Source organism: Diadema antillarum, unplaced genomic scaffold (genome assembly GCF_040938485.1).
Source record: "Diadema antillarum isolate AM-2024a unplaced genomic scaffold, OU_Dant_1.0 scf00000027, whole genome shotgun sequence".
Classification (NCBI taxonomy): domain Eukaryota; kingdom Metazoa; phylum Echinodermata; class Echinoidea; order Diadematoida; family Diadematidae; genus Diadema; species Diadema antillarum.
Genome location: NW_027270916.1, coordinates 2,305,706 through 2,324,383, shown reverse-complemented (window position 1 = coordinate 2,324,383; position 18,678 = coordinate 2,305,706). Strand labels below are relative to the sequence as shown.

The window sequence follows — 18,678 nt, the reverse complement described above, 5'->3', positions numbered from 1 at the left end:
GAGACCGACATGACGCAAAAGAGGTTCACCAGACCGACACTAAGCAAAGAAGGCCCACGAGACCGACAGGATGAACAGCGCCACCTATAGACCAATGCATTGTATAGGGTGTCCTGATAATAGCATAGGAAGATATGAGAGATGGAAAAGAAGAGTTGCCATCTCCGGCAGGGTGTTACCCCATCAGTTGTCCCCCCCCCCCCCCCCCCCCCTCCCCGAAATGATCAAGATCTTTAATTGTTTTTGCATGGGTGTGTGTTTGTGAAAAAAATATGAACAAAGTATAGTAAAAGTGTGTAACAGATCTTTCCACAATTAACCTGCGAGGGAGTTGATTTAGTATTAATAAAAAATAAAAAATAACGTAATCGTCTATTAAGGTAGCGTTAGGGATTTGAAGAAAAAAACCCAGATACATCCATGAAAACAGCTATTGTATTTCACGATAAAATGTACTGTTCGGAGGAGAATAACACAAGCCACAAATTTGAGGTGAATCCCTGCGATATAAACGTTTTAATCAGTAGAATTACATTATAGTTACAGAGAAAATTAAACCTTAAACTGAATAGATCTTGCTGCAAAACGTCAAAGTAGAAGGGTAGAATATCTAAAATAGAATTAGCAACTAGTGAATCGGGAAAGAGAAGAGGTAAAATTTATATCTTCTCCATCTTCCAGCTAAAAACTGGAAAAGCCTATTAAAAATAGCACGATGGCATTATCAAAGCTCTAAGGTTATTCCATACATCGTTATTGTCCTCTTTTAAATTCATTTGTGTTTTTTTTTTGTCTCTTTTTTGGGGGATGAAGAATACTAATTCTTTTTTGGTGCGGGGGCATGAAGAATACAATTCAATTTTTCTACTTGATAACAATGTCGCTCCCTGACACACTTGCCCCCCTCCCCAGAAGTATGTAGAAATACATATTTGATGACGTTCATAATTATGTAGATGGTCACCATCTTTCAATTGATAGTGTTACGAAATTACACCCTCCAGTATGTTATTTTTCCGTTTATGGAACACCCTGTACAGGTGATAGACATGTAGATGGCGCTGTTTATCCTGTCGGTCTCGTGGGCCTTCTTTGCCTACTGTCGGTCTCGTGGGCTTTCTTTGCTTAGTGTCGGTCTCGTGAGCCTTTTCAGCTTAGTGTCGGTCTAGTGGGCCTTTTTTGCCTACTGTCAGTCTCGTGGACTTTCTTTGCGTACTGTCGGTCTCATGAGCCTTTATTGCTTAGTGTCGGTCTCATGAGCCTTTTGTGCGTAGTGTCGAACTCATGGGCTGTATGACTCCTGAGCAGTATAACTCGTGGGCTGTATGACTCATGGACCTAATATTGATGTCGGTCTCGTGGACCGTATGACTCGTGGGTGTCGGTCTCGTGGGATGCCCCCAAATATTTAGCTTAGTTATATGTAACACAGTTCGTTAAACAGCGATAGCTTCCTGTCGACATCACCCTCCAATTCACAATAAAAATGGCCTTCCATCTAACTACATGGTGGCCCAGAAGTGACTTGGGCTGCGTTTATCAACTTTCCCCTGTTTAAACGGCTTTCCAAAGCCCTTTCCAAAGCCCTTTCCAAAGCCCTATACTATTAATGTGACGCTTGTTTTCTAAGAAGGGACAGCGAAAAGCAATTGCCATCATAAAGACATACAGTATCTTCCTTTGAGAGTGACGAGTCATGATGCAATGCCACATGAAACAATTGTCTTCCTATCTGTGAGGCATCTCCAGTTTAGCACATACTTCAAATATTTCTGAGTGGCGGCATGAGACTTTGGCTGTGTTTATCAACTTTCCCCTGTTTAAACGGCTTTCCAAAGCCCTTTCCAAAGCCCTTTCCAAAGCCCTGTACTATTAATGAGCTGCTTGTTTTCTAAGAAGGGACGGCGAAAAGCAATTGCCATCATAAAGACATACAGTATCTTCCTTTGAGAGTGACGAGTCATGATGCAATGCCACATGAATCAATTGTCTTCCTATCTGTGAGGCAGCTCCAGTTTAGCACATACTTCAAATATTTCTGAGTGGCGGCGTGAGACTTTGGCTGCGTTCATTAACTTTCCCCTGTTTAAACGGCTTTCCAAAGCCCTTTCCAAAGCCCTTTCCAAAGCCCTGTACTATTAATGTGCTGCTTGTTTTCTAAGAAGGGACGGCGAAAAGCAATTGCCATCATAAAGACATATCTTCCTTTGAGAGTGACGAGTCATGATGCAATGCCACATGAATCAATTGTCTTCCTATCTGTGAGGCAGCTCCAGTTTAGCACATACTTCAAATATTTCTGAGTGGCGGCATGAGACTTTGGCTGCGTTTATCAACTTTCCCCTGTTTAAACGGCTTTCAACAGCCGTTTTCAAAGCCCTTTCGAAAGCCGTTTCCAAAGCCGTTTCCAAAGCCCTTTAGAAACGGCTTCCAAAATAGTTGCGTTTATCAACTCTTCGCGAACACGATAACTGGCCTGTCACTGCACAGCTGCATTGCGCAATTCGGTAAACCCGAGGAGAAGAGGTCATATAAGGCGTGCGTTGTTCGTAACTGCAGTACAATACAACAAAGCCGTTTCAAGACAGCTTTGCGTTTATCAACTTCAAAAGGCTTTTACAAACAAGTTTCTGAAAACCTGTTTAGGAAACCTGTTTGGAAATTTGCGGCTTTCGTAAAGGCTTTCCGAAAGGGCTTTCAAAACAACTTTGCGTTTATCAACTCGTAAAAATTCCTTGAAAGCTGCTTTGAAAACTTGTTTCTGCCAAAAAAAGGAGAGTTGATAAATGCACCCTTTCGAAAAGGCTTTCCGAAAGGGCTTTCAAAACAGCTTTGCGTTTATCAACTCGTAAAAATTCCTTGAAAGCTGTTGGAAAGTCTGTTTCTGCCGAGAAAAGGAGTTGATATACGCACCCATAGTCTACCTACATTCAAGACGATCGAAGCGCTTATATTACTATCTGAAAATATACTACGAACAGCATAAACTACACGGAAAGTCAACCCACTTTTGTCTAGTTGGCGCCTATTTCCGCCTTGCAGTACGAAATGAGGGTCAAAAGCCTCACCGTTCGTTTTGCATAAAGATTAAATATCTGTGGTGAGCTCATCAGCTTCTTCTTCTTGGAAGACTTATTGAGTAAACTTTTCACTAATTTAAAGGGATAGTACAGTTTTGGTCGAGATGAGAATTAGGCTTTTAAAATTTTGCAAGATACCAAGAAAGCACTTATGATATTGTACAGAGCCTACCATTTTAAGAGGAATTCAAAGTTTATTTGATGAAAATCGGGTTTGGAATAACTGAAACATCCAAAAACAAAGTAAAACATAGCGATCGTTACAAAGTGTGGGTCCCACACTTTACTAGAATCGTTCTTTTTTGGATATCTCAGCCATTTCAAAACCAATTTTTATCAAATAAACGTTGAATTCCTCATAAAATTCCATGCTCTTTCATATTTCATATGAGATTTCTCATTATCTCACCTAAAAATGTTAAAAACCTGAAATTAAGTCTCCACCAGAACTGTACGATCCCTTTAAGGTCAGTTTAATTTCCTGATTTTTTTTCTCTTCACGCAAGTCTGAACAATTTTATTACAAAAATACATTTATCTTCTTCCGCTGTCAAAAAGAAAAACACACTCTGCAAAAAAAAGAAGAAGAAGAAAGAAAACACTTTTTCGAGTTCATATTTTTCATAAGAAGCCTTTGATAAAAATCAGTGTATACCATATTGAAAGTAATTTAATTGGCTATCATACTAGAAGGTTAATATAAAGGAAAACTTTAAGCACACATTCATTTTCATCCTCCAAGGCGCAAAAGAAAAAATTCCAAAAATTGATACGTTGTCTTTGATTTGGAAATGCCCTTCAAGATAACAATAGCAACAACAGACCAGTTTAACACAATGAGAGGCATGAACTTAAATAGCAAAAATATTGTTGTTGTTTTTTGTTGTTTTTTGTTCTCTTTATCTCCTTGTAACCTCAAACAAAATAAAAGTGGGCAACTAAAAAGGGGGGGTTCTGTTATCTTAAACTTCAAATAACATATAGGGAGTAAAAGCACAAAGGTAATAAGATGAACAGAATATCTTAATTACATTCTTTTAAATTGGTTATTTGAGAATTTGCGAATTGAGGATTTCTGAAACGTGTCGGGATTTCAGCCATGTTTCAGAAATCGTGACATCAATAATGAAGTGAATACAAATTGTCTGTAATAAACTCTTATGTTTTGAAAAACTGCTGAAGTTAAAATGTGTTTATGAAAAGGTATCACTCTTTCAGAGACAAAATCAACTAGTAAAATGTTCAATTTCATAGTAACGACATTCATTTTCAAAATTACTGAGAATAAAAAATAAATCAGATTATATATTTGTAAAAAAAAAGTTGTAAAAGAACAGGTGGAAGTGTTGCATTTCGTGTGAATAATCCATTATCTTACAGAGGTCTCATCCGTTTGTACAAGGTAACTTTTGTTGCAATTCAATGTTCATTGAAATTGACTGTCCACAGAAAAGGAATATTTAGATGACGCTTTTTATAAACTTCAAAATGTAAATATTCCATACTCATACATCATATAGCCTTTTATACTCAAATAAACGAGTTCCTTCAAGTTATGTGATATTATCGAAGGAAAAGACAGATTTATAAAATGGGCGATTTGAGCATGACCTTTTAAAACGTATCTAAATACATTCAAATATTCAGCCTGATATTGAACATTTAAAGTGTACTTTATTATAATTATGTACAGTCAACAACATACAGACCTTATTGTCAGAAAGCAAACAAAATATCAAGTAAAGGAAACCCTGTGTTCTCACCGTTACTCTTGTTTGCTAGGCAGATCAATGCAAAAGCTATGACTACGGGTGACAACATCGCCGGTGCTGGTGAAGGGTCTGACGTTGACGTTTCTTCTCTAGCTCTTCTTTGGCTGAACTGAGACCTAACAGGGGATGTTGCGATTAGTTGTCGTATTGGGCTGTGACACTTGCCACACCCATTCTCTTTGTTCGCGCATCATTCTTACCTAGCGTCTGACAAGCCACGTGATTTTCCTCGGTGGTTGTGCTTATCATCGCATTTGCAAACCTAATTACGTTAAGTGCACTGCTTCCATCGTATGATCAACTAAGTTTTTGGGTTAACGACCTTGTATCAAAATTAAACGTGGTAAAATCACAAACAAAAAAGTTGCGATGATGAAGCCCATCGCAAGACGTGCTCTAACGGCACAAAGTATGATCGATGCTTTTCCATCAACGGCAGTAACTTTTGCATGTGTTTGAAAAACGTTTCTATGCAGGCTTCTTCTTATCATATTTATACACGTAAATTTAGAATTATTTCTCCAAACTTTATAGCCTTTAGATTTTTTTTGAAACCAAGATGCCAATCACTTGTCTAGGTCCCCTATTACACCTTTGTTGTGTCTTCAAGATGGCGGTTGTTCGTGTATCAAATGCACGTGGAAGGTAAATGAGAAAAATGATTTATGGTATCGAGCTGCAAATGGATTCAAAACAGTGAATGAAAATCGCATCCATCGCGTGTAGGTTTTCAGCAATGCTTGGTTCATCACATACGACGAAATCTTGAATTTGTCATACATTTTTGTGTATACTTGATAACGCCCAGATAATGTAATTTGCTTCAAATGCTGTATAGTGTGTTCATTTTGGTGAAGTGCAATTAGGCATATTTCTACATAGGTGAAGTAGCAAATTCTTTCCGGGGTTTAATATTCGTTTATCATTGTATGTCATCATACACCATACACCGCCGGCGCCACGATTTCCAAAATGGGGGGCTCATTTCCGGGTTTCATGAGCTAACAAAAAAAAAAAAGGCCTTCAGCGCAACATCGGGTGCCACTTCCGGGTTTCTTCAGCTGATAAGCAAAACAAAAAACAAAAAACAAAACAATACAAAACAAAACAAAACAAACAAACAAACAAATGAATAAACAAACGAACAAAACCAAGCAAAATCAAACAAACAAAAGCCTTACCTGGCCCTAGGTTTCATTCTATCCTTCTTTTTTTTTCTAGTTGCCATTTCCAGGGTAAAAATATGGGGGCCCAAAGTGGTGGCACAAAGTATTATGTGTTTCCCATAGAAGGGTGCAAAAAAAAATGGGGGGCCAAGCCCCCCTGCCCCACCCCCGTTCCGCCGGTCCTGATACATAGGCTGTCTTGAATCCAAGAGATATTTCAAAATTCTGCAAAATTTGGTTCTGCGTATTTACAGATTATTATATGTGAACTGTCAAGTAACTCTGTTGAGTGTATAAATATGAATGCTGAGCTAAATGTATATAATCAAATGATAATGTTAAATAGCAAGATACACTGTATTTCAGGTCAGTTAAGAGATTGATTGTGGTAATGAGATCTCTAGGTACCAACTATCTGGATTTAAAAGTCTAAAAGAAAGTTTTGAGATTGAAGGATTCATTTTTTTTCGAATCATCACAGCCTAGGAACATCGAAACATCTAATTTCCTATAATTTTATAGCTGAACTAAAACTTTTAATCAAGTTTTCCATAAATTATATCAATCTGGTAATGATGAAAAAGTTGTGCTGGTTATGTTGGTTTGACGAATTGGTTGAATTCTCTATGCAGGGTGACCCCAACGGACGGATGATGGAAGTGTTTGTGCCAGTGTACAGGTGTAATCAAGGGACTGGTGAGAACGGGACGTGGGGAATGGGGTGTTTTTCAGCAGAAGTCCGCAGAGGGATCATATCACCATAAGTCTTGCTCATTTGATCCTTTTCCAGTGTGGATGTTGAAAGAGAGCAATAACATATTTCTTCAAGACAATGGCCCGAATTCACGAAGGTGGCACAATTGAAACCATGGTTTAAATCATGGACAATTTGTATGGAGCGTCAAGTGTCGCATGGCCTATTCGTTACGAAATTAGTCATTTCATCGACGAAATAATCATTTCGTAACGATATGACTACATTTCGTCGACGAAATGACTAATTTCGTAACGAAATAGGCCATGTGACACTTGACGCTCCATTCAAATTGTCCATGGTTCAAACCATGGTTTCATTTTTTTTCAAATTCAGATGAATTTATTAGGAGCTTTTTGCATCGAATATAATGTATTACAAATGAAATACAGTCATTTCTTTTTGTTTACAAGACAATAGAACTTACAGTGTGGACATCCGAATAAGATGCATACTAAAGAAAAGAATAAGATAACACGTCAATTGGGAACCAATCGGGATAAAGTGAATCAAATGATCGGACTGAATGATTTACTATCAGTGAAAATTGAGCAAAGAAAATGGAATTCCATCGGGATTCGAACCCGAGACCTCCGGATGCTAGCCCGGTACTGTACCGACTGAGCTATAGAAAGCCCTAGTTCAGTGTTCGTCCAGGAAACCCTAAATTCTCAATGCTCGAATGGTCAGACTGAATTATGGTACATGCATTGGGAGTGTAAATGCAGAAGACTGTCGTCAAATAAACATATAGCCTGAAGATAAGACAGCCTTGAAAGAGAAGAAAAAAAGCCCCGAAAATGGGCAAAACATACATCTTGTATACTTATCGAAAACAGTGTAACATTCTGGCATCACATTGCAACAACGAAAATTGTATATACACTATACAGAGAATAAGGTTTTTGTACCGCCTTCGTAAATTCGGGCTATTGTGTCTGATTTGATAGTCACTGTTATAATATATTAGGTTATTTGGAAATTAATTTGATTCATCAGTGTTGATGGGGTTGTTGTTGTAGCTTCTTTTTTTTTTACCTCAAGAGCATGTCGGACGGATGGAGACGTGTCACCTTGTAATAATAATTTTCCATTGCTTTCCACCTCTTCCATATTGGAATCAAAACCGACTCTGTGCTGCATTAAGTATCCAACGATCGAGTCTCCTTCAAGCTGCCAATGAATAGATGAGGAATAGGCCTTATAGCATGTACAGGTATGTATAAGAGGATTGGGTCGTATATTTATTGTTCCCAAGTGATTGCTTATTTCTTTTCTTACTCTTACGGATGCCCGCAGCTGATGGTGACTCGAACTTGATTGCTATCATGAACAAAAACTACGCGAAGACGGCAGCACCATAGGAACAACAGCACCAACAACCACAACAACAATAAGACTTCTATTCAGGTATTCAGCATGTTCAAGTTTGGTGTAATTGGACGCGTACTTCTTTTCATGCATCTTCACGTTCGATCGGCGAGTAAGGGCCTTTCAATAACCTGGTGGAGTTAATTCGCCTTTTATCTCTTGTGTGACGGCTTATATAGGCCTAATGCACAGAAATCTGTCTCAGTTCCCTGAGACCTAATCTCAACTTTGCCCGCATCACTTCATAACTGCTCCTGTCGCGTTTGTAAACGGTCGCAAAAGAGGTCCAGCCTTTACAGGGCATTTATATTTGGAGCTCTTAAGAGAAATCTACACCATTGCTGCGATACCATTAATAAGATGGATGGCACTGCCGCCGGTGTAAACGCCACCGACTTCGGAGGGACGGAAGTAACGGAATTTCTTGGCCACCTCATCATTGTGGCGGGCGTGTCTGTGGCCATCAAATCATCCTCCTCGTCGTCATCTTTGCCGGCAACGGCGTCGTCATCTTCACGGTGGCGCGCGACAGACGGTTGTGGACGTCATCAAACTTTTTCGTCGTGAGCTTGGCTAGCGCCGACGTGTTCGTTTCACTGGCGATGATCCCAGGGGTAAACCTGACCCTGGATCCGACATTCGTCAACAACATCTACACCTGTCTGCTGGTCTGGTGCTCAATCCTCTTTTCTACCAGCGCCTCGTGCTTGTCTCTTCTCGCCATCACTGTCGACAGATACGTGAAAATCATACGTCCATACCGATATCAGTCGCTCATAACTGAAACCCGCGTCACTGGAGTTATCGTCATCATTTGGCTGTATACGTTCGCCGTCACGTGTGTCTTGCCTCTAGCCGGGGTCAATGAGCTCGTCCCTGGAAGCGTTTACTGCTTCGAGTTCATTGCCGTCTTCAACGTAGTACATATACAGTTCATAATCATCGTCAACGGCATCATACCTTTTGTCATTATGTTTGCAATGTATTCCCATCTCTTCGCCATCGCCCAACAAAAATTGAAGGCGGAGCGGCGCGCGACCGGAAAGTTTCACTCGCACGCCCAGTCGCAGATGAAGTCCTTCACCACTCTCATGATCATCCTGGGCTTCACCTGTCTAGCCTGGATACCCAGCAACACGCTCGTCTTCATGGACCTCTATATGCCCGCCTACGCGCCCGGTCTCATTCCACGCACAGTCCTCAGCTGGCTTACCTACCTCAACAGCGCTGTGAACCCGTTTATCTATGCGCTACGAAGCGACACTTTCCGTGCAGCAGCCAGGCGAGCCTTCGCTCTTCAGAGAAACTCGTCACTGTACGTTGGAGCGTTGACGAAATCGAGCGTGACAGTTCGTCCGAAAGCTACTCGGGCTAGAGCAAGCATGCCCATCAATATTATCTCGCCGGACAAGATCCCGAAAGACAGCGAAGACCCGAGTCACGTCAAGCAAGAAAGTACGAATTCAACGGTCTCAGTCGAAATTTCCGACAGCAGCGGAGAAAAACGAGTGGACATTTTACCATAGACACGATGTGTTTAGTGACTTAAATCAATTCGACGAAAATGGCGATACATATCATAGCATGAACTTAAATAGTATTCATTCATCACGCAGCCCGATAACAATAAGGCAGAAACATGTGCAGTCCACATTGTCGTACATAATTATCAACAATTTATGAAATATCTTCACCGATTATGATTGTTTCGTCGTTATATTAATAGGATATTGTCATTTCGTAATGATAATATACATGTAGTCTAAGGGGAAAGATGTATTAAATCTATTCACAAAGTTGAATAGATCATCAAACAGCTTTGTTACGAAGTGGTGATGTGTCACTATATGGAGCAGTTGAACGTTTGGTTGTAGGGCCAGAAAACCGCAATAATCATTATGCAATTATTACGTGTCACTGTATATACACACGTTATGGTTTTATGGATGTTTTCTATTCCAGTAGCTGTTTCTTTCTTATTCTTCGTAGATTGCTGACATTTTATCAGACATTTGTCATTGTTGTATAGTAATTAATTGAATCTGTATTTTGTACTAGCGATTAACTTTTCCAAGTTGCACATTTTATACATTATAATTTTTATATCTACGTATACAGTATTACAAACACGTGACTTATCATGGACTCCCACGCAGATTATTAAGGTAATCTTCTGATATGATACGGAAATAGGTCGTGCATTTATACTTTAAGTATTATGTTCATATTCAGAATGCATGTGTGATGCAGTGTATCTCACTTTGTGATTGGATACACAAGTAAACTTACAGTGGCCCGAATTCACGAAGGTGGTACAAATGAAACCATGGTTTAAACCATGGACAAAAACCATGCAGCGCTAAGTGTCGCATGAAATATTTCGTTACGAAATCAGTCATTATTTTGTAACGAAATAACAACATTTTGTAATTAAAGGAACATTCCGTCCACGAAGTGATAATTTCGTTAACGAAACGGTCATTTCGTCGACGAAATGACCACTTTCGTAACGAAATATTCCGTGCGACACTTGGCGCTCCGTGGTTTTTGTCCATGGTTTAAACCATGGTTTCATTTGTACCACCTTCGTGAATTCAGGCCGTTGTCTTTAGTACAAGTACAAGAATGCTTCTATTGACATACAGAAACCATCACAGTTAGATTACATGACATAAAGATTCGGGGAATTCTTATTAGATTTTGCTGTCTGACATACAGTACTTGAAAAGCATTGAAAGATGAAAAATAGTTGTGGGAAATGGTACTTGGATTATTAAAGCAGCAACAATGTGGGTTCCTATGAATAGTAAACTTCTAAATCATTGTCAAAGCGGTTTAGAGCAGTACATAAGTTAAGTAAAAGTAGAGGCAGTATTATAGTATAGTGTAGAAGTGTACAAGTATTTTTAGTTATTATAATGCCAATAAGTGATGTTTAATTTGATGCCTACTTTTTACTTTAGAATTTTCTTTTAAATTTTTTGTTTGTGTGTCGAAGGTTGATAATATTCGATGCTGAATTAGTCCGCATACATCCGCATTAGAGATTGTGCAACAATTTGAACATCATGTATCTTGGAATGTCAGGTCAAGAAAAACAAAATAAAGTTTATCCCACAATATAAAACACTAGCTGTGAGTACTGTATCTGTTGCAATGAGTTATAAGAGGTGACAGAAGGTATATTCAAATACTTCAGCCGTTGGAGGATAAAGTAAGTATGTTTGCTATACGAGTGCTTGTAACAATCTTTCGGTCTTTCTGACAAGGAGTCATAAATAGAAGTATCGGAGCAGAGAAGGTTAAGTTGACGAAAGTGATTTCTTCGCAGACGATAATCGCGTGGTTTAAAAAAACGGAGTTAAAACCAACCCGGTTTGTCGGTCGAGTGCTCCATCGCTCCATCTTCATGATTCCCCGCTCTTATCTCTCTCCCTGCCCTTCCCCTCCCACTTCTCTCTTTCTCTCCCCCTCTCTCTCCCTCTCTGTTCTCTCTGCTCCTGGATAGTTTCTGTATATACAGATATATATGATATATATCGAAAGAGAGAATGGTGCGTATCTTGGATTTATTATTTGTCTTATACTATTCATCCTTATTTGGAAAAACCGGGTCCTTTGGCCTTGGCCATGGAGACTTCATAGCGGTTCAGGCGTATGATTTGTACATACGCATATATATTATATATATTAATATATATATATATATATATATATATATATATATATATATACATATGTATATAAGTCATTTAAAAAACTCGATAAGTTCTCCAGGCTCATGATAAAGAGAAGGGAGAGAAAAAGAATTAGAAGAGAGGGAAAGTGAAGATAGCTTTTAAAAAAAAAATTTGTAGTTCTTTATTCGAATTTCGTTGAATTTCATATCACAAAATTCACGCTCACAGAATCAAAAACAAAACATTATACAACAAAGACAAACTGCATTATGCACCAACATTGTGCAAAATAATGTCAATTTTACATTATGACTCTTTTTTTTTAACCAAAGAAACAAAATCCTTTTTTTTTCTTTTTCTTTTCAACACTCATATATTCTCGCAAAATGCCCGCCAACGGGGTCATGATAGTTTGCTCAAAGCAACTGGGCATATTCCATTCTTGTTTGTCGAAAGAAAAAAAAATCGAGGCCATTTGCTTTGCGAGAACACAAACGCACACGCACATACCACACACACAAGTCACAATATAACAGCGATTATGACGAATAAGACACACACAAACACACACACACACACACACATCTCTCTCTCTCTCTCTCTCTCATATATATATATATATATATATATATATATATTATTTTTCTTTTTAATTTATTCATTTTTTTAGCGTGTAGATATTATACATGTTTACAACTGTTCATTCCAGCCTTGTAAATGGCGAAAGAAAAAGCATTTAAATTCTGTAAAAATGATAACATTACACCTTGGTAGGCACCCTATTGTTACTATTGTTGCAGATGTACTGTAGTTCTATATCAACTTCCGTTTTTTGCTCTTCTTCTTCTGTTCTTTTGCTTCATTTTTATCCTTTTAGATCGTTCTCCAATTTTTGGTTGGAAGATCTTCCCTCAATTAACCCTCTGTGTGCCAAATTAATTTCCTATCCCAGGTACTGGTATACGGGAGAAATTTGTGCACTTTTGTATTAGTGGCACAGAAAGGGTTGACTATGTTTTAGCCGAACTTCCTCTTGTTGCCTATATAGACGAACTGATGAAGTAGATGTAATCATTCTAACAGAATTATACATGATTTGGTTAGACCGTTTTCCAAACCTGACCATTCTCTCTTCTATAAATACTTTTCCGATCGTTTGGGAGTTGGAGTGACGATTTTCGTACGCTAGACAACATCTGGTCCCACTGTTATACTGTCTGTACAAGTACCAGAAAACAAAAGAAACAATGCGAATACATTAAGAGGACTCGACTTTGACCCCACACCCTGACAGGTGTCCATCTAAGAAACAAAACAATTTGAGCAATAGCGAAGCAATGATGACAATGGCCTATCATCGCAAAGGATTTGCTTCCATTGATGCGACGAAATCTTGAATGACAACTGAGGTGAGAGATCCTGCTTACCGTCGGCATGCATGCATTCGCTGTCAATCAAGCTAGAGTCTTTAACGTCGTCATCATTAGGAACCAGTGGAACAAAACAATGCTAGCAATTGTGGAAGGCAGAACGTCATTATACCACTATAATTCCTGCCAACTATACGCCTATAGAAGATTCTAAAACCAGAAGGCGAGACATCCGTTGTTGAAGAAATGCGTATAAATGTTTTGAATGAATGATACCTAAGCCGCGCACCAATTTTAAGGAACGGAGTCTTTTATGTCGGGAATCACAGAATGGAAACGACTGCCTCATATACATTCTGTATCCCATAGGAATCTGAAAGACATGACTTTTGCGAGATTTAACTTACTAATAGATTATGTAGTTCATATCTAATGAGATTTCGTGAAAGTGCAGACACGAGTGATCGTTTATGGTTTGTCGCATGACGTGTGTGTGTGTGTGTGTGTGTGTGTGTGTGTGTGTGTGTGTGTGTGTGTGGGTGTGTGTGTGTGGGGGGGGGGGGAGGTATTGTGATTTGTAACCTGAAATCGATAAATGTTGATGTTGTTTTTCATTGAATCCAAACATTGGAACTATTTCTTAACCAAACAAAATTTCAAATATCTGATTGTATTATTCAACATTTGTTGTTGTTTTTTTGTTTCAATTGCCTTTTATGCCTTTTCCCACTTGACAGAAGAAGAAACAAGGTGTCGCTGACTATACCAGCTTTTCTCCTGGTCAGATATAACTCCCTGCTATAGTTCAGCCCTGCATGGGAAGTGTGTGCACAGGCATTCTCAATACTTACCATTAACAGAAACATATCAATCCAAATTCCCCAAAACTTGCCTTTGAGTTAGCTGGGCCTCTTTCCCTATCAACAAAATCCTCGTGGCACCTCATCAGTAGAAACACGCTGAATCATCACAAGCTATACATACAAGCTTGCACACCCTGTACACATAAGCCTATCAGTGTTTCATGTACGGTTGAGTTAAAAAAATTCTTCTTCTTCATTTCTGCATTTACCTCGAAAAACATGAACACTAATATAACCTGCAAATAAGACATGAATAGGTGTCAATAAACATTATTAATTAAAAAAAAATATTGAACTAACAATTTCCAACTTCATCTGTCTAATCTAAATATATCGTATAAGTGCCTATTATATCATCCAGGACAAATACGTAGACCGTGACATAAAGGCTGGTGGATATATATATAAAAGCAATGAGAGCATTAACAATAATGCAACTAAGGTCAATTGCCTATCATCCAGCATCAATCCATTTTGGCAGGAGTTGAATCGTCTGGAATCATTTTTCGATTACATCATTTGGGTAACGCCTCACAACTCTCCACTAAGATATCGATTGAGCTTCTATTTCTATGCCAAATCATTTATGTGTAGCCTACTATATTATCTTGATACCAGAGTTAACGCATCGTTGATATCGCAGTGACTGCGAATGGACCACGCCCACTCCTAATCGCTTCATCTCTGGTTAGACTGTCGGGGTGTTCAATAGCGTCTCCGAAAGTTGCTCTCTCAACTGACTGTCTTCGATTTGAGAAAGGAAATTAATGTATAATAGCTAATTATCATGTGCTTTGCCAGTATATGTGAGATTACCTCTTCCCATCTACGTTTATTTTCTCGGTGTTATCCTATAATCATAGCAATGGAGAAGAAATAGTACGGTCTGCTATGTCGAAATATTGGATCCCGTGAGATTTTCGTGCCAAAATTGATTTTTTTAGCTAACTTTGTCAATTTTGGGGTGCTGAATCCAAAAAACTTTGGTTCCATTTTTTTCGACCACGTCTTCAGCCGCCATTTTGAATTTCAAAATGGCCGCCATAGCACACTGTATTTTGACCCAGTTCTCATAATGTGAGCATCAATGAAGGTTCAAATTTGACGCAAAAAGCATGTTTATGACATCAGACATTCTGATACACCATTTCCTGATATTGTAGAGTGTTTAATACAATTTGAGGGCTGCCATCTTGAAATTCAAAATGGCCGCCATAGCTAACTGTGTTTTTACCTGTATCTCAGGTTGTAAGCATTATGGAAAGTATAAATTTGAGGCAAAAAGCATGCTTATGATGTCAGACATGCTAACACATACATTTTTGTTTTAAATGATGGATCATTTTGGTTAGCGGCCATCTTGAAATTCAAAATGGCCACCATAGCATATGTAATTGGGCCTATATCTCATATCGTATGCAGTGTGTAAGGTTCTAACTAGGGGCAAAGAGCATGCGTATGCTATCAGACTTTCTGAAACATCTTTTTCTGTCCATTTTGATATCATACTAGTAGGTGGCCATCTTGAAATTCAAAATGGCCGCCATACCAGAATGCATATTTTGACCCATATTTCATGTTGTAAACAATACAGAAAGTTCACATTCCGGGCATAAACCTGGCTCATGATGTTGAACATTCAGATGCACTTTGATCCCCTCCCTAAAATTGCAGATCATTTTTTAGGCTGCCATTTTATCTTTCAAAATGGCTGCTTTTCAGCTAATATCTGTGGTTACAAGCAGCTTTTAGGCATATCAAGTTTATGAAGGTGTACATTGTACATTCTTTTACAAACATACACACACATAATTATACATTCTGTTATAATGGATTATTCGCTTTGGCTGCCAATCTTGAAATTCAAGATAGATTTCTACCCATATTTTGTGCTGTAAGATCTTTATCCTGCAAACTCAAGCATGCTGGAGCACTTTCATGTATAGGACCTACAAATATGTGGAAGTCAATCACTTCAATAAATAGTATTATCATTGCATAGGCGGGATTGTTTCCTGCAGGTACACTGCCACGTTAAAATGCAAAATGGCTGCCATGGGAAACAATCCTTCAAGAGCATTGCATTTGGGTAAAACTTGTGAATGGGAAATCATGTGATTCTGGTGTCAAAGCAAATGACCTTCAAAAGTGCCTCAATAAAATACTGTGTCTGAGTGACTAAATGCCCCCATTCAGACGATTTGGTTGTGGAGTTCAAATAAACAATATTAGCAGTGTGGGTATACTCGAAAATTTATCGGAAATTTACTTAGTTCGTCGGCGTTTTCACGAACCGACGCTATTTCGATTTTGGTCAAAATTTTCAAAATCGAGATATTGGTACCAAATGAAAGTGCTTTCAAAACTCTACCAAATCCCAAAATTTTAGATCACAAAATTAATTATTCTTAATTTTATCAAAGAAAGAAAAAAACGACGGTACTCGAAATATCGAGAAATTGAGAAAAAGGGGTTTCACGAACCGACGCAGGAAAGATACGCCGGTTCGTGAAACCCGAATTGCTAGGGTGAAGAGCAATGCGGGTTTTACGAACCGTCGCAGTTGCATTATTTTGAGCTTTGTTCAACTTACTGGCCTAGAATTAGGTTTTGGCCCTAATCCAGATCTCAGAGTGAGAACCAAACCATCTGAAAGATGAATGACGACCTAAGCCAGCCCACTGTCCACGAGTGAAGTGAATGGTAAGCTATAATCCTATTAAAATCATGCTCAAAATAACAGTTTCAGTTGGACTACCATAACCATTAATTGCGGTAGAGTGTAGTCCCATGTATTCAATCGCGTGATGCTTATGAAGCCTAGTCTGTAAACGCCATCCAATTTCAAATGAGATCCCAAATCATATTATTTATAGTTTCTTTTCAACTTATGTCGTTACTTCTGAGACTACTGAGTACTGTAGTCGTAACGTCTGTGTGCAAGACATGCAAGATGTCAAAGTCTCGAAGACACTCATGGCTATGCCTTGACTTGAGTTGAAAATGAAATCATGAGATTGACAAAGTAGGCCTACTAAACTAACAAAAAAGTAAAAAGTCTAAAAGTAAAACTCAAAGGAAGAGTAAAGAATAAAGTTAGACATGTTAGACTTTAACTTTCAAGTTTAACTATTAAGTCTAAGTTAAGACTTTACTTGTAATGCCAGTTACTAAAACTAAGATCAGCTGAAGTCTAAGACCAAGTCAAATTAACACAGAGTCTATAGTCTAGCTCTAGATCTACATCTAGACTAGTGGTAATAGAAGGTAGAGTCCACCCATTTTTTCCCCCAATTTTTACTGGTCCATTCCTGAAAAAGTTACTGGTCAGTGTCCAACAGTGATTTTTCCTGGTCAGGGACCGTCGGACCAGTGCCAGTGTGCAGCGTTGGTGTAGATGTCATCTATGACAGTATGTGGTCTAGTGATACTACCTAACGCTAAACACTACGAGTAGTACTCTACAGGTTAGTTGGCTTTCCTGTACAGTGCAGTGTTAGTATACTTGTGAATTCAGCCCTAGTACCGTACTGTGTGTACATATGTGACATTATGTCTAACGTTAGTTCGAGTGGAGTACCTTTGAAGTACAGCGGTGGGGCTTTTTTCTCCCTAAAACTTGTGAATGCGGCCCAACCAAATGGCGTTTACATATTCACGCGTGATTGATAGTGATACAGTAACGCTGTCGATTTCCGTGCACAGCATCCATACATAATCTTTTGTCCTTTCTTCTTTCCTTTTTTCCCTTTGTTCTTTCACCCTTTTTATTCTTGGAATCGAAGGACTTCTAAGAAATGTCCCTCGACTGATTTAACCAGGACTCTTGTGTCCTGGTAAACCTAACCTAACCGAGTAACCGTTTACATTTGTTAGGCCTAACATAACAGTAACACTGACTTAGCCCTGTATTGACTTTGTCTTTGGCCGACTTACTGAGATGGCGAGTCTAACTCTTTAACGTTAGTCTAAACGTAGTCGTTAGATCTGTCAGTGTCAGTGTCACCGGTTATTGTATATGGTGCCATCTCTAACGTACGTTAACAAGTTGATGTTAGTTATCTATGTCAACTTACTGAGTCAGTAATAGTGGTGCTGTCATCCTGTTGGATATCGCCGCAATATCATCCGTGACGTGTTAATTTCGTGTCACAAAGACAAAAGTTGCCAAGATCTAATAGTATTAGATGTCTAGATCTAGATGTAGTCTAGATCTATAATATAAATTTTGTGAACCACTGGTAACTTAAAAGTGAGAGGTCTAGACTTCACTTAGTCTACAATTAGACCAGACATTCATGAGGCAAAGGCCTATTTAGTAGATCTATTCTTATTCTATTTTAACGTCAATTCCTACTAACTCGCCACGTGTTATTCCTAAGGCCAAGGACTTCCGGGTTAGTGATTTTTTTTTTTTCATAAATACCAAACAGCAGACGTGTTTCATTTGCATTCTTGTGCAGACTTCATGAAAATATGTGCAGTATCAAAGAAATATGATGCACATGACAATGCCAGTGTTTTATAGGTGAATGGTTAATACCTTTAAAAGCTGAATGATAATGTAGAGTCTAAGTCTAATTAAGATGTTACAGTCTCTGATAAGAAACAGGTTTGATTGT

General features: G+C 38.6%; 1 pseudogene; it reads left to right on the top strand.

The window, feature by feature from the left end:
* The first annotated feature begins 8,503 nt into the window (after positions 1-8,503).
* Positions 8,504-9,669, top strand: LOC139735219 (adenosine receptor A2b-like; annotated as a pseudogene).
* Positions 9,670-18,678: the final 9,009 nt, after the last annotated feature.